Source organism: Salmo salar, chromosome ssa06 (assembly GCF_905237065.1).
Source record: "Salmo salar chromosome ssa06, Ssal_v3.1, whole genome shotgun sequence".
NCBI lineage: Eukaryota > Metazoa > Chordata > Actinopteri > Salmoniformes > Salmonidae > Salmo > Salmo salar.
The window spans coordinates 67,031,132-67,049,173 of NC_059447.1; the positions used below are offsets into that span (position 1 = coordinate 67,031,132).

The window sequence follows — 18,042 nt, forward strand, 5'->3', positions numbered from 1 at the left end:
TTGATTATTTCGTTATTAACTGGTCTGAAACTATCAAACCGTTATCTTATCTACCACCATGACTATAATATTTATTATATCGTCTTATAGCAATTCGAAACCGTTACGACACCAGGCCAAGTCTAGTCGTTTACACCCTATGGCCTCAATCTTCCTCAGAGATCAGCATTTTAGTAGCAAATCTTGTGTCAATTCGATGTTGTTGTGTTAATTTGTAGTTTACAAAACTGTTTTGTGATATCAAGATAAGATCTACTTGTGTTAAACTGCCATCATTTAATTTAACATTTGGATTAATAATGCATCTGTGCATATGACTATCAAATCCAAACGGCTGAGTGATTTATCTAATGTCATAGTTTCATAGACTATCCTTTTATCAAAATATAGTAGTATGGGTCAGGTTTTCAGACGGTGGCAGAAAACTTGTCCATTTTGTCTTAGAATCAACAGTAGAGGTTTGAAGTAAGTAGGCCAACTTGTTGAATATTGTAGTCTTACTATATCAAACTTTTAATACAATTAATGAGCGGAACAAATTTAATTTTGCTCAATTGTTCCAAGTATTCTTAATGAACACTTTTAACATGTTTAATAATGTATCCACTGAATACTTTTGTGTTTACCTCACAGCTGGTGAGCTATACTACAGCAGGTACAAAGACACCTCCCGTGCCTTCCCGGACAAAGGTAGTCTGTGGTGCTGAGGAGGCAAACATCTTTGTTGAGTTCCATGCACCAGCATTGGGGCTCATTGTGGACAAAAAAAAACAAGAGATGCAATCTCAAAAAGATTTTATTGGCCAGGGATGTCCGCTGACATAGATTTATAATTACCTATTTGTCTAATTTCCTCTTATCTAAATGAAACTGGCTTTTCTATTCTGATACTTCCTGTGAAAAAATATGCAGATGTTTTTGTGTTTGTTTTTATAGTTGGTAATTGCTATTGAAAACTATTGAAACACTTTTGAAAACTATAGCTCTATCAGTCCTAATATTTTTCCTCCTTCAATCAGGTGTCACAATGTGTACCTTGCCAGGCCAGCATGACATCTATAAAACAGGAGGTGGAGTACACTCCAATAGTGGTATGTGGCTTTACGATTACATTCTTGCATTTACAAAATGTAATATATTTATTTTGAGAATATAAAGTCATAATGTTAACATTTTATATTTAGTGTACATTTGTTACTATGTTATTACATAACTTTAGCTTACCTGTCAAAACAACATTGCAGTTACTCAGGAACAGCTATGTAATTGCAGTTTAGCAGTATAGGTTATAGGTGGATACACGGTATAGGACTGAGTATAATCTGATTGGTGCCATTGGGAGCTGCTGTGCCTCACATTCATTCAAATTGGACATGGATAGTTTTCCAGGTGGTACTGTCTGGACCTGGGGGCTAGCGATCATGTGTACTTTCTTGAGAAATAGACTCAAACACTAGTGTGAGGGTGTCAGGTTTCACAGTAGAACTGTGAGGGATTGTGTGTGTGTGTGTGGAGACCTCTCCCCCTGTCACTCTTCTGATTTATTGCCCTGGTTGCCTGGAGAGAGCCACTAAAGCCAGTTGTTTTTCTGTGTGTTTAAGTTTGTGCGTGTCTTAGCGCGTGTGATGTAGGTGACCCTAACCTAACAGATAGGTTAATTACATAGCAATTCAATCTACAATGTTGTTACTACAGGTGTTGATATATACTTACGGCATAGCTAATACACACGTAATGTAAAGTGTGTTCAATGTTTCCTCAAGGTCACGCAGCCATTTGAACTACTTGGGATGGACCTTATCGGCAAACTGACACAGACAGACAGCGGACACCAGTATATCTGTGTTATGATTGACCACCTCACTAAATGGCCACAGGCAACAAAATACTTCCCCATCGACCTGATGTTCGGTAGAGAGGCTTGCTACCCGTCAGAGGTTCCAGAACATTACAGGGTTGGTGTACTTCATTTTACATTCTAATTGATTTGAGAAGTGTAGACTATATCTTTGTAAGTTTAAATTAATATCAGAAATGTATGTTATAGATTGACAGCAGTGTCGAGGAGGTCTTATTTTTTTAATTTATGCTGGTGTAACTGAATCAGGTTTGTAGGCCTCCTTGCTCGCACACACTTTTATTTCACCTTTATTTAACCAGGTAGGCAAGTTGAGAACAAGTTCTCATTTACAACTGCGACCTGGCCAAGATAAAGCAAAGCAGTTCGACACATACAACAACACAGAGTTACACATGGAGTAAAACAAACATACAGTCAATAATACAGTAGAAAAATAAGTCTATATACAATGTGAGCAAATGAGGTGAGATAAGGGAGGTAAAGGCAATAAATAGGCCATGAAGTAAATACAATATAGCAAGTAAAACACTGGAATGGTAGATTTGCAGTAGATGAATGTGCAAAGTAGAAATACTGGGGTGCAAAGGAGCAAAATAAATAAATAAATAAATACAGTAGGGGAAGAGGTAGTTGTTTGGGCTATTTATAGATGGGCTAAGCAGTGGAAGAAGATATGCTGAAGCTCAATGAGGTTCTCCAGACTGCCATGGACAACACTGCTGAGGTCCAGAGTAAATCCTCCAAAAAAACAAAAGGCACAGTGTCAAAACTTAATGTGAGTGACAGAGTGTTGAGGGTAAATATCCGAAGCCAGCAGAGGAAAGGGGGCAAACTAGATCCCAACTACCTCGGCCATAAACGATTCGAGGTCTCGAAGGGAAAAATGTGGACGTGGAAGATGACAAGGGGGTTATCTTCCCTAAAATAAGCATGGATCACCTGAGGCCTCATGTAGAGGTTTCTCCTCAGTACCTCATAAAATAAAGTCAGCAGCCTCCAAAACCACCACACCAGCAGGTGCAGCCTCCACGGCCACCACACCAGCGGCCTCCACAGCCACCACGCCAGCAGGTGCAGTCTCCACAACCACCACACCAGCAGGTGCGGCCTCCAAAGCCACCACACCAGCAGCCTCCACCTACTCAGCCACCACACCAGCAGCAGCAGCTACTGATATAAACAAATGTATATATGTAATCTTGTCAGGTTGATCCATTTATATATCTCAGTACACCTACAGGTACATTTCCAGGTGTTGCAGAGGCTTGGGGATGAACATATGTATACAGTTGAAGTCGGAAGTTTACATACACCTTAGCCAAATATATTTAAACTCAGTTTTTCACAATTCCTGACATTTAATCCTAGTAAAAACTCCCTGTCTTAGGTCAGTGAGGATCACCACTTTATTTTAAGAATGTGAAATGTCAGAATAATAGTAGAGAGAATGATTTATTTCAGATTTGATTTCTTTCATCACATTCCCAGTGGGTCAGAAGTTTACATACACTCAATTAGTATTTGGTAGCATTGCCTTTAAATTATTTAACTTCGGTCAAACATTTCAGATAGCCTTCCACAAGCTTCCCACAATAAGTTGGGTGAATGTTGGCCCATTCCTCCTGAGAGAGCTGGTGTAACTGAATCAGGTTTGTAGGCCTCCTTGCTCGCACACACTTTTTCAGTTCTGCCCACAAATTTTCTATAGGATTGAGGTCAGGGCTTTGTGATGGCCACTCCAATACCTTGACTTTGTTGTCCTTAAGCCATTTTGCCACAACTTTGGAAGTATGCTTAGGGTCATTGTCCATTTGGAAAACCCATCTGCGACCAAGCTTTAACTTCCTGACTGATGTCTTGAGATGTTGCTTCAGTATATCCACATAATTTTCCTACCTCATGATGCCATCTATTTTATGAAGTGCACCAGTCCCTCCTACAGCAAAGCACCCCCACAACATGATGCTGCCAGCCCCGTGATTCACGGTTGGGATGGTGCTCTTCAGTTTGCAAGCCTCCCCCTTTTTCCTCCAAACTTAACAATGGTCATTATGGCCAAACAGTTCTATTTCTGTTTCATCAGACCAGAGGACATTTCTCCAAAAAGTACGATCTTTGACCCCATGTGCAGTTGCAAACCGTAGTCTGGCTTTTTTATGGTGGTTTTGGAGCGGTGGCTTCTTCCATGCTGAGCGGCCTTTCAGGTTATGTCGATATAGGACTCGTTTTACTGTGGATATAGATACTTTTGTACCTGTTTCCTCCAGCATCTTCACAAGGTCCTTTGCTGTTGTTCTGGGATTGATTTGCACTTTTCACACCAAAGTATGTTCATCTCTATGAGACAGAACGCGTCTCCTTCCTGAGCGGTATGACGGCTGCGTGGTCCCATGGTGTTTATACTTGCAAACTATTGTTTGTACAGATAAACGTGGTACCTTCAAGCGTTTGGAAATTGCTCCCAAGGAGGTCTTGGCTGATTTCTTTTGATTTTCCCATGATGTCAAGCAAAGAGGCACTGAGTTGAAAGGTAGGCCTTGAAATACATCCACAGGTACACCTCCAATTGACTCAAATGATGTCAATTAGCCTATCAGAAGCTTCTAAAGCCATGACATCATTTTCTGGAATTTTCCAAGCTGTTTAAAGGCACAGTCAATTTAGTGTATGTAAACTTCTGACGCACTGGAATTGTGATACAGTGAATTATAAGTGAAATAATCTGTCTGGTAACAATTGTTGGAAAAATTACTTCTGTCATGCACAAAGTAGATGTCCTAACCGACTTGCCAAAACTATAGTTTGTTAACAAGAAATTTGTGGAGTGGTTGAAAAACGAGTTTTTATGACTCCAACCTAAGTGTATGTAAACTTCCGACTTCAACTGTATGTGCTGTTGTCTAGAATCGGCCCATTTAAAATCTTTTATCATGATCGCCACAGAACTGGTCCAAATAGGGAGCTGGAAAGTGAGGTAAGACTGTGTTGCACGTACAGTATATGTAAACACTGCATGTATGTGATTTTTCTGTGAATTTATAAGGAAAACCTAAATTGTTGTTTTTCCATGTAACAGATGTACCTTCATTGTCTTTTTTTCTGTCAGACCATCAATGCCTACATGTTCCATCTGGTGCGGAATTTTAAAAGGCAGTCAACCGAGAAAGCTTTCTACAATGACACCTTTAAAATGACTGGCATTTGGGGGAGCAAGAATATGTGTGTATTTATGTGTGTGTAATATGTGTGTAATGTGTGTGTCTGTCTGTCTAAACTTGAAAGGTTATGCTGCCATCCCAGAAGAGGGCTCTGTTCCTCAACCCAATAAGGCAGTACTAAGAAATACATACATAACACAGAATATACATGTGAACACATACACATGTGTAAAATGTGTATGTGCCATATGTGTGTAATATGTGTGTCTGTCTGTCTAAACTTGAAAGGTTATGCTGCCATCCCAGAAGAGGACTCTGTTCTTCAATCCAATGGGGGAAAGTGCCAGAAAGATAAAAAGATGCCAGGGGGTGACAAGGTAAAAACTGCTTTTAATATTCCTTTTACAATGGAATTAATAAAGTCTGAAATGCTATACTGTTATTAATCTTTATATTGTAATCAATAAAGTGTTTCAAAATGCTGTACTTTTATTAACATATATGTTCAGATCATTCCTGAGAGAGAAGGGGTGTAATATCTACAGATGGGCATGTGGTACCCTTCCTCACCCATGCCAACAAGATGTTACTTCTTATGGGGTCTTTGCCTTGAAAGTATGTATGAGAGTATAAGTAATGCACAATTAACCTACTAAAAGTATACTGACTAAAAGGCAAAACAGAACTGTCAAATTATATTATAGCTGTGTCGTTGTATACTTGCAAATTATAATCTTAAGTGTAACATAATTTTGTTGGGGGAAACTGAAATGCCCATCAAATTTTTTTCCCAGTTTGCTAAATGTGTTCTGAAGAAGGAGTCGATTGTCTTTTCAAATACGGACAAAGACGTTAACATCATGAGAGAAGAAATAGCAGTCACTCTCCTCCAAAACACTGGTATGTTCAATTTCTAATTTAATTGTAGATAATAATAAAAAAAAACATTTATGTGGAGCTTTCATCTTTGATCCAACTTCTCACTAGATGGCCACTAAAACACTTGTATTTAAATAATTGTGTTACAAGAAACCTATACTATTCCCTTGTTCCCTGTTTGCTCTGAAAAAATAAATGTATAGACTACTTGACATTATGTTTTGCTAGATGACCTGAGCCAACTGTGCCACTTCTGTGGGGAGGTGGACAATAATGAGGAAAACATTAACTCGGTAATCGCTTGTTCACTTCTAAAGACACATTTTTACGAGTACGAATTTGTATAAGCAGTAATATTTGTAGAAGTAGTATTATCCACTTTGTCTGATAATGAAATAATTGTAATTCAAGAAAATGTATTTAATGTTTTAAATATATTAAACATTTTCATCATGAATTTCAGATTGGTTGTGACCGCTGCCCACAATGGTCCCACCAGTCCTGTATGAAAACCATCCCATCCTTGGAGGATTATGTCTACGCTGCCTGCCAGGACAAGGTTAGGCTTGAGTTCCAGGTGGCGGTATCACCAGGAAAACTTTCCATAAAAAGTGGACTAAATGCTGTTGCAGCTTTCCAATATTTGTTTATGTTATTTATTGTCTTTTTATACTTGATTTGTCATTTTATATCTTATTATGCAAAGATCGAAATTTGTTTCCTATTTAATGTTCGTTAACAAACTTAACTTTCTGTGATGTTTTTGTGTTATTGTGTGATAATATTAGTGTATTATCATTATTTTCTTAAACATTACAAAATGTTTCTAAAATAAACGTTTTTGTTTCTTTATACTCTAATTTTGCTTTCTGTAGCACACACACTAACGGTCAACATGAGCTACCAAAAGTATTCAGAAGTGTGCCAGGCCTAGAGGGGGAGGGGGGGATTTCGGCAGGCAAGAAAATAGCCTAGCCTTGCCCCCCCCCCTCTCTAATTTCCTTGATTTTGTAGCTAGAGTCAAATACTTTCTATAGAACAAACTTCACATCAGGATAGGCAACCGAAATGAATATTTAATGTATGTGTGTTATATTAAAACAGAGTAGGGAGTAAAATGTAGGCAAGCAATAAACATTTCAGAACAACTACTAGTCAAATAAGACATAGGAGAGATTACGAATTTTGGCAAAGAGATTGATTTCTAGACTAATACACTTGAAACAAATAGCCAAACCGAAAACTGCAGATATTACTAGTGCCTCCCCGCGATCAAACCGACATAAAAAATCTAATGAAATGCAGCCTAACGTGAACAGAAATCTCAACTAACAAGCATGTCACAGCGATGAAGAATTGAGTGCGTGCGCGTTCAAGCATGTCACAGCGATGAAGAATTGAGTGCGTGCGCGTTCAAGCATGTCGCAGCGATGAAGAATTGACAGATGGAAGAAAAATCAAAATGTTTGCCTGTGGTGCCTGGCCTTCATTTGTTTTCTAAAATACTTATTAAAATGGTATCAAATATATCTGGCCTACTTACACAGATGCATCTGTCATTTAGCAGATATTTTAGCAAAGCCTCAATTGCCCTTTAAACTTGGAAAATAACAGTAGCCAGATAGGTAATTTTACAATACATATTAATAGCAGCCAGATAGGTAATTTTACAATACACACATTCGGGATTGTGAATGTTCACATTTTGAGTAGAATGTGGGAATATTATATTGCCCTTTTATTTTTATTTTACCAGGTAAGTTGACTGAGAACACGAGCTGGGGAATAGTTACAGGGGAGAGGAGGCTGATGAATGAGCCAATTGGAAGCCCTACATTTGGATTTCTTAACAAGAGTGCCACCATGTGTTATTGTGGGGATTGAGGCACTTACTGGAAATTAAAGTGTTTAATGAGCATAGTAATTCCATATAAAAACTATAATTGCACTCAGGATAACATTAGATCAGCATGAAATTACTGCTTGGTGCTGTAGATATAGGGACTAGGGCAAGAGTTTTTCCTGCACAGGTCACATGGTCAGGAAACAACTCCTGGCCCTATAGTGCAAGTACACCATGTCATTGGCTGTGCTGTTAGAACAGATGACTCCCCATTGCTATTTCCATGGTTAGGCCTTTCATACCCTGAACCAAATCAATGAAGCCAACAGAGACAGATTCAAATCAGAGAAGCTGGATGGACTGCAGTGATATAACAGATTCTGATTGACTGTGGCTGATTGTGAGGGTGGCAACGGCCCTGAGAAGCAAAGGAAGGAATTTCCTGTTTCAAAATTTAAATAAAATAAATAAATAATAAATACATTCTCATGAATGTTTACAAGAGCTCATTCTACCTTCTCTCTCTCTCTCACACCCTCTCTCTCTCTCTTGGTGTCAACACTAATGGTGTGCGTATGTGACTTGAGGAGTGTCTGCAGCTGTTTCTAATGTCATGCTACTATTACCTCATTACATGTAAGAATTCATATGTGAATGTACTGTGTAGTATACTGTATGTCCAATGAAACACACACAATATGTCAGAAACTCACTGAGTAGTGTAGTAAGTAAGGGTGAGTTGGAGTTGTTATGACCTTAACATCAAAGACCATCATTTATTATTTATAATTGGAGGGAGGGGAGGGCATAAATAAAGTGCTCTTTTGGCATTTACGTGGAAGCCAGAAATTCTGCCTGCCACAGTATACACTTATCCATTTATGGGCTGTTCTCACAATCTCAAGGAGGCAGCATGGAAGCAACGGTAACAGGAATTCAACCATAATCGCTTCAGTGAAGTTGTAGTTAAAATGTCTTTACAAGGAACGTTAGGCTGCTGATCTGAAGTCTGTCATTTAAAAAATAACTTAATGAGAGCAAATAGCAGGTTCCAGATTCAAATTGGCTGATACTACCATATTCTAGCTTGAAACACGGTATTAGGGCAAATTCTGTTATTGGTCTCCTCCGTCCCCTTACTGATTTCTTAGTCACAAAATGAAACACAGGGATGAATGAAGCTCAGATATGCATCTAGACTGCATGGAATCATTTCCAAAGCTCTGGTATTTTGAACATTTTATATGGAGACAATTTTGAGCCAAGTCACTAACCTCTGTTCTTCAGAGAGTAGTTTTTTTCGTATAAATAAACAGACGGTAGACTAGCAGGAAACTGCTCGGTGATTTGCTACTCCTGTTCACGATCGTGATTATTATTTTTATTTTTTGGTTTTGAAAAATAAATCATTTACATTTGAACACCCTACTGTAAGTGTGTTAACATTCTGTCAATACAGTTGCAGGATATATTACATAAAGCATATTCTGATAGGGGGCACAGTATCAATGGTCAACGTTTTAAACAATGGGGACTCAATCATCCTGTCAGCTCCTGGAAAATATCTGTAAATATTATGAGTAAAAAATAACATTTATTGAGTTGAGCATTTTATTTTCATCTTTATCACCCCCAATACAGGTTGGCTTCCATGCCCATGCAAACAATACCTTGGCATAGGGATGCTTGAGGATGTGGTGTAATATGTACAAAACACAATGTCCTCTCCAATCATCAGTTAATAAAGCACATCCAACTGGCCAAGTTTAATGTGACTGGAGACTTTGTGAGGAAAGAGGTGGCTTACTTCATTAACTTTCTGACCCTTAGCATGTTGACTAACAAGTATTGAAATACTATTGTCACTTTTTGTATTGCCAGAAATGGCACAATCACTCAGCTTACAGGCTCAAGGTCTTTGGCACTGCGAGGGCAGCGAGTGACAGGGTGGAACACTGGCAGAAAATATAAAAAGGTTACTTTTCTAACGTTTCAATGGGTTTGCTTGTCATTGCCAAAGACAACACCCAAAGGACATTAATTGGAAATGAAAATGTGATTGTCAGGCCAAGATGGCCATTTCCCTCCACACACACAATATAATGGAAATCTCAAGTCAGAGCTAAAATAACGAGAGCATTGGGGGAAATCATTGTTTAAAGTTTTAATGGGGTTTCAATCAAGTCGTCAAGACATAAACAATTTGGGAGTACAACATATTGTGCACTTAAGTGAATATAGAATGCTCTTATGTCATAAACTTTGAGTGTAATAATCTATTAAGTCTAAGGCACACCAAACATATATACTGTACCTAATCACATTTTCCTCCTAGTGCCCAAAGCAATACTGAATCACTGACCAACCCAATGTACATTCTCGTAAACAGAAAAGATGACAGGTAATGCAGACGAAAATTATGTAATTATTCAGTCATGTTTTTGGACCAAATGTGAGACGGTGTAGATCCCTAAGTGTAAATGATTGGATTAATGTTGAATTGTCAATCCCTTGTAACCAAGGATTGGTCTGTGAGAGGAGTCGTTTGGCCACAGTTGGACTACACACTTCTTGTTATTACTATCTTAATCTTGCTATGAGTCTTGTGTGACATAAATTGACAAAATCGCCAGTGGAGTGGAAAAGAACATTGTGGCAAAAGGCACTGTGACATATTCTGTAGTGAGAAAGTAGGAGAATAAGCATGGCTGTACTTGCCAAATTCTGATGATGATCAATTCGTGAATGATTTATCCACATTGTGACGTCTAAAAGATGTCATAATACCATCTGTATAGGCTAGTTACACATGCAATCTGTGGGTTTTCCTCCTCTGTGACATCATCAGATACATACTCACTATTTACTCACTGCTCCTGATCAGACCCGATCAGACGAAATGTGTCCACTGGCACACAGCAAGATGATGCACGGCAGACAGAAGCAATCCCTGATGACAACAATGCTTACAGATAACCACAACATTCCCAGTAACAAGCCTATGGACCATTTCCAGAATGTCTTAATTTATGGAATATTGCCATCAAACATAGACATTTTTAAGACTTCAGTTTATTTTCTAAAGGTAAATGTAACGTTGCCTTCACAATAGTCTACTCTATAGTAGAATGGCGCCGGAAAGGATGGCTGATGTTTTACGTGCTCCTAACCAACTGTTTTATTTTGTTTGTTTTTTTGCATTGTTCGTAACTTATTATTTAACTAATTTTGTACTTGATGTTGCTGCTACTGTCTCTTATGACCAAAAATAACTTCTGGACATCAGAACAGCGATTACTTACCAGGAACTGGAAGAAGCTTTTTCCATTAACGAGTCCGACGTGAAGGATATACTGCTTTCCCGGGAATGGGCCCAAATCACCGTCATTTGTGTGAAGAAAAGACGGAGAAAAAGGGGGCGGAGGTCGGGCTGCCTTCTGAGAATTCGTAGGCGAGCGAGTAAACCCCCACTGCCATCCATTCTCTTGGGCAACGTGCAATCATTGGAAAATAAAATCGATGACCTACGAGCAAGATTAAACGACCAACGGGACATTAAAAACTCTATGTATATATGTAGACAACAGCTGGTGCACGAGATCTAAGGAAATCTTGAGGTTTTCCTCGCCTGAGATAGAGTATCTCATGATAAGCTGTATACCAGCTTATCTACCAAGAGAGTTTTCATCTCTATTTTTCGTAGCCATCTACATACCACCACAGACCGAAGCTGGCACTAAGACCGCACTCAATGAGCTGTATACCGCCATAAGCAAATAGGAAAACGTTCATACAGAGGCGTCGTTCCTAGATAATGAGGACTTTAATGCAGGGAAACTTAAATCTGTTTTACCAAATATCTACCAGCATGTTAAATGTGCAACCAGAAGGGGGAAAAAAACTCTAGACCACCTTTACTCCATACACAGAGATGCGTACAAAACTCCCTCGCCCTCCATTTGGCAAATCTGACCATAATTCTATCCTCCTGATTCCCGCTTACAAGCAAAAATTAAAGCAGGAAGCACAAGTAGCTAGATCAATAAAAAAGTGGTCAGATGAAGCAGATGCTAAGCTACAGGACTGTTTTGCTAGCACAGACTGGAATATGTTCCGGGATTCTTCTGATGGCATTGAGGAGTACACCACATCAGTCACTGGCTTCATCAACAAGTGCTTCGATGACGCCGTCTCCACAGTGACTGTACGTACATACTCCAACCAGAAGCCATGGATTACAGGCAACATCCGCACTGAGCTAAAGGGTAGAGCTGCCGCTTTCAAGGAGCGGGACTCTAACCTGGAAGCTTATAACAAATTCCGCTATGCCCTCTGACAAACCATCAAACAGGCAAAGCGTCAATGCAGAACTAAGATTGAATTGTACTACACCGGCTCCGACGCTTGTTGATGTGGATTGGCTTGCAAACTAGTACAGACTACAAAAAGGCAAGCACAGCCGAGAGCTGACCAGTGACACGAGCCTACAGGTCAACATTCAGAAGGCCACAAGGCCAGACGGATTACCATGATGTGCACTCCGAGCATGCGCAGACCAACTGGCAAGTGTCTTCACTGACATTTTCAACCTGTCCCTGACTGAGTCTGTAATACCAACATGTTTCAACATGTTGCCGAAGAACACAAAGGTAACCTGACTAAATGACTACTGACCCGTAGCACTCACATCTGTAGCCATGAAGTGCTTTGAAAGGCTGGTCATTGCTCACATTAACTCCATTATCCCAGAAACCCTAGACCCACTCCAATTCACATACCGACCCAACAGATCCACAAAAGACGTAATCTCTATTGCACTCCACACTGCCCTTTCCCACCTGGACAAACTGGATCCTGGACTTCCTGACGGGCCGCTCCAGGTGGTAAGGGTAGGTAACATACCCACTACGCTGATCCTCAACACTGGGACCCCTCAGGGGTGTGTGTTGAGTCCCCTCCTGTACTCCCTGTTCACTCATGACTGCACGGCCAGGCACGACTCCAACACCATCATTAAGTTTGCCGATGACACAACAATGGTAGGCCTGATCACCAACAATGACAAGACAACCGAGCATGCCCCCATTCTCATCGACAGGGCTGTAGTGGAGCAGGTTGAGAGCTTCAAGTTCCTTGGTGTCCACATCACCAACAAACTAACATGGTCCAAGCACACCAAAACAGTTGTGAAGAGGGCACGACAAAACCTATTCCCCCTCAGGAGACTGAAAAGATTTGGCATGGGTCCTCAGATCCTGAAAAGGTTCAACAGCTGCACCATCGAGAGCATCCTGACTGGTTGCATCAGCAGCTACTCTCTGTTATTATCTATGCATAGTCACTTTAATAACTTTACCTACATGTACATATTATCTCGACTAACCGGTGCCCCCGCACATTGACTCCACACCGGTACCCCCTGTATATAGCCTCACTATTGTTATTTTACTGCTGCTCTTTAATTATTTGTAACTATTATTTTTTATTTATTTTATAATATTTTTTTAGGTATTTTTTATTTTCTTTAATTTAGTATATTTTTTGTCTTTTTGATAAAAAAATTTTAATTGCATTGTTGGTTAAGGGCTTGTAAGTAAGCATTTCACTGTAAGGTCCACACCAGTTATATTCGGCGCATGTGACAAGATACAACAGCAAAAAGTAATCTGTTGAAACAGAACCTAGTTGGCATCATAAAAAGCGGTCTGGAACTTGAGTGAAACAGCACCATATGACTTGAATCATCAAACGTAAAACTATTCACGCAGAGTCATGGAAAGTCAGAGGACTCTTAAGTGAAAGTCCCCCTTTGCGTTGGCTTGTAAAAGCAGAGTGTATTTCTCAGCAGGACAGTGTCTGGGCTGGGGTGTGGACAGGGTTGCAGGTTCCTCCTGATTTGAGATAAGCAGGAGAACATGAACACAGGGAAAATAACCAGTGTGTTGTGTTTAGGAAACAAGACCATATCAAACTCAGGGACAAGCATTGGCGGTTTAGTTTTTGTAACAACTAATTTATCTGTCACCCTATAAAAGCAGCATGCTTTGCTTTAAAACAAAGTGCCTGCTTCTTTAACACACATAGCAAACACGTGAACATACTTGCATGCACACCTCCATATACACTGAGTGTACAAAACATTAGGAACACCTTCCTAATATTGAGTTGCACCCCCTTTAGCCCTCAGAACAGCCTCAAATCGTCGGGGCATGGACTACAAGACTCTTCCTAGAGCTGGTCGCCTGGCCAAACTGAGAAATCGGGGGAGAAGGGCCTTGCTCAGGGAAGTGACCAAGAACCCGATGGTCACCCTGACAGAGCTCCAGAGTTCCTCTGTGGAGATGGGAGAACCTTCAAGAAGGACAACCATCTCTGCAGCATGCCACCAATCAGGCCTTTATAGTAGAGTGGCCAGACGGAAGTCACTCCTCAGTAAAAGGCATATCACAGCCCGCTTCGAGTTTGCAAAAAGGCACCTAAAGGACTCTGACCATGAGAAACAAGATTCCCTGGTCTGATGAAACCAAGATTGAACTCCTTGGCCTGAATTCCAAGGGGCACGTCTGGAGGAAACCTGGCACCATCCCTACGGTGAAGCATGGTGGTGGCAGCATCATGATGTGGGGATGTTTTTCAGTGGCAGGGACTGGGAGACAAGTCAGGGTTGAGGGAAAGATGAACGGAGGAAAGTACAGAGAGCTCCTTGATGATAACCTGCTCCAGAGCACTCAGGACCTCAGACGGTGGCAAAGGTTTACCTTCCAACAGGACAACGACCCTAAGCACACAGCCAAGACAATGCAGGAGTGGCTTCGGAACAAGTCTCAATGTCCTTGAGTGGCCCAGCCAGAGCCCGGACTTCAACCCAATCGAACATCTCTGCTGAAACCTGAAAATTGCTGTTCAGCGACGTGCCCCCTCCAACCTGACAGAGCTTGAGAAGATCTGCAGAGAAGAATGGGAGAAACAGCCCAAATACAGGTGTGCCAAACTTGTAGCGTCATACCCAAGAAGACTTGAGGCTGTAACCGCTGTCAAAGGTGCTTCAACAAAGTACTGAGTAAAGTCTGAATACTTATATAAATGTGATTTCAGTTGTTTATTTTGAATACATTTACTAAAAATTAGAATGTGGGTTACATAGCGGTTAACTAGGCCTCCCTGTTCAGGGCAAAATCTTCCCAGGTGTACACGGAGAGGGGTCAAGCGTTATGGAATGACAGGTCATATTTATGCAAACATGTCCAAATAATTGGAATAGAACGTTTCACTTCTTCAATCCACTAGTCTTGTGACAAACATACAGGATCTGGTACAGCCTTTTGACCATTCCCAGCCATATCATAAGAATGTTATTCTTAGTTGTCGAAAACCATTGAGTGCTGGTGTTTGTGCATGGTGACTTTCTAGCATCTGAAATGATGTGTTGTTTGGACTATGAGTGCCCCTCATCTCCTACTTGAGAGTTGAAGTGTTGTGCAGGGTCCAGCTGATGTCCAGTCATACACTACATGGCCAAAAGTATGTGGACACCCATTTGTCGAACATCTCATTCCAAAATCAAGGGCATTAATATGGAGTTGGTCCCCCATGTGATGCTATAACAGCCTCCGCTCTTCTGGGAAGGCTTTCCACTAGATGTTGGAACATTGCTGCAGGGACTTTCTTCCATTCAGCCACAAGAGCAGTAATGAGGTCAGGCACTGATGTTGGGCGATTAGACCTGGCTCGCAGTTGACATTCCAATTCATCCCAAAGGTGTTCGATGGGGTTGAGGTCAGGGCTCTGTGCAGGCCAGTCAAGTTCTTCCACACCGAATCATCTAGAATGTCATTGTATGCTGAAACATTAAGATTTCCCTTCACTGGAACTAAGGGGCCAGCCCCAGAACATTATTCCTCCTCCACCAAACTTTAGTTGGCACTGGCATCCGCCAAACTCAGATTCATCCATCGGACTGTGTGATGGTTAAGCGTGATTCATCACTCCAGAGAAAGCATTACCACTGCTCCAGAGTCCAATGGCGGAAAGCTTACCATCACTCCAGCCGACGATTGGCATGCGCATGGTGATCTTAGGCTTGTGTGTGGTGGCTCTCCCATGGAAACACGTTTCATGAAACTCTCGATGAACAGTTCAGATGGAAGCAGATGTTGCTTCCAGAGGCAGTTTGGAACTCAGAGTGTTGCAACTGAAGACAGATGATTTTTATGTGCTACGCACTTCAGCACTCAGCGGTCCCATTCTGTGAGTTTGTGTGGCCTACCACTTCGCAGCTGAGCAGTTATTGCTCCTAGATGTTTCCACTTCACAATAACAGCACTTACAGTTGACTGGGGCAGCTCTAGCAGGGCAGAACTTTGACGAACTGACTTGTTGGACAGGTGGCATCCTATGGCGGTGCCACTTTGAAAGTCATTGAGCTCTTCACTAAGGCCATTCTACTGACAATGTATGTCTATGGAGATTGCATGGCTGCGTGCTCAAATTTTATACACCTGTCAGCAACAGGTGTGGCTGAAATAGCCAAATCCACCAATTTGAAGGGGTGTCAACATACTTTGTATACACAGTGTGTTTGTTATTGTAACAGGGGTTGCCTCAAGTTCATAATATTCCTGTCACCATGCCAGACTGGCCAGCCCTGAGGAAGGAATATTTTTTTACAGTAGGTGTATTCCTGTCCCTCATGCGCAGAGCTCAGGGCGGATGGGAACGGTGTGCAGCAAGGAAGGCTGAGGAGAAATATTCTCATTAATGATGACTATGTAATGTCCAGGGAAATGAATGTCAATGGGGAAAGAATTGCCTGCCCAGGAAAAACATTGTTAGGGCCCTAGTTATAGGCTATTCCTGTTCAGTTTATGTGGTCAGGAAAATCTCAGGGTTTTAGTCATGTCTAATGCAAGAGAAACCTGAACATGGTGTGACACTGCTTGGATCTAGTAAGCATTGATTTAAGGTTGCAAGTTAAAGTCCTTTGAAGAGGCTAGTAAACATACCAGGAAAAAATTGGGATCGGTACATCATTTTTTAACTTTTAAATAAATTATTTATACCCCTTGATTCTTGAAGTATCTAATTTATAAATGCCTCATGCGCCTAGTTCAACTGTCGTACCCCATCAGAAACCAAAATATATGCTTGTTTTAGAACCAATGTTTGTAAACAATGTAAATGCAAACCAAATGAAATCACATTTTATTTGTCACATGCGCCGAATACAACTGGTGTAGACTTTACCATGAAATTCTTGCTTACCAGCTCTTCCCAACAATGCAGAGTTTAAAAATAAAATATTAACACGAGGAATAAAATACACAAGAATGGAGCTACATACAGGGAGTACCAGTACCAGATCAATGTGGAGCTACATACAGGGAGTACCAGTACCAGGTCAATGTGGAGCTACATACAGGGAGTACCAGTACCAGATCAATGTGGAGCTACATACAGGGAGTACCAGTACCAGATCAATGTGGAGCTACATACAGGGAGTACCAGTACCAGGTCAATGTAGAGCTACATACAGGGAGTACCAGTACCAGGTCAATGTGGAGCTACATACAGGGAGTACCAGTACCAGGTCAATGTGGAGCTACATACAGGGAGTACCAGTACCAGATCAATGTGGAGCTACATACAGGGAGTACCAGTACCAGGTCAATGTAGAGCTACATACAGGGAGTACCAGTACCAGGTCAATGTGGAGCTACATACAGGGAGTACCAGTACCAGGTCAATGTGGAGCTACATACAGGGAGTACCAGTACCAGGTCAATGTGCAGAGCTCCGAGGTATTTGAGGTAGATATGTACATGAAGGCAGAGTAAAGTGACGGCATCAGGATAGATAATAATAAGAGTAAAATAAAGAATAGAGCAACAGCAGCAAATGATGAGTGTAAAAGTGTGTCTGTGTGAGTGTGAATGTGTGGTGTGTAATGTGTGTTTGTGTTGTGTCAGTCTGCCTGCCTGCCTGCCTGTGTTTTCTGTGTGTGTGCATGTAAACATACAAATACTGTACAGCCTCAAAACATGGTTAAAACTATAATTGTCATACCATGGAAGGCCAGTCCCTGCATCCATAGCTCTGTCTATGAATTGGAGAGTGGTTACATTGTTTGAACTGCAGATTGGCGCTTTAACTACGAGACTACAAACTAAATTATTCAGAACTCAGTTTAACAGATGTAAGATCTTAATTTGAGCCAGCTTGCTACAACAGGAAAATAATGTGAATTATTATGTGGATTATAAATAATGGACATTTTTGTTGGGATTGATACATTTTTCGTTAGG

At 40.9% G+C, this 18,042-nt stretch overlaps 1 long non-coding RNA gene across 1 annotated transcript; it reads left to right on the plus strand.

The window, feature by feature from the left end:
• The first annotated feature begins 5,655 nt into the window (after window positions 1–5,655).
• LOC123743558 (uncharacterized) lies at window positions 5,656–6,603 on the plus strand. Its single transcript, XR_006770415.1, has 3 exons — window positions 5,656–5,919; window positions 6,127–6,191; window positions 6,362–6,603. It is a non-coding gene; the product is annotated as an uncharacterized lncRNA (long non-coding RNA).
• The last annotated feature ends 11,439 nt before the right edge of the window (window positions 6,604–18,042 follow it).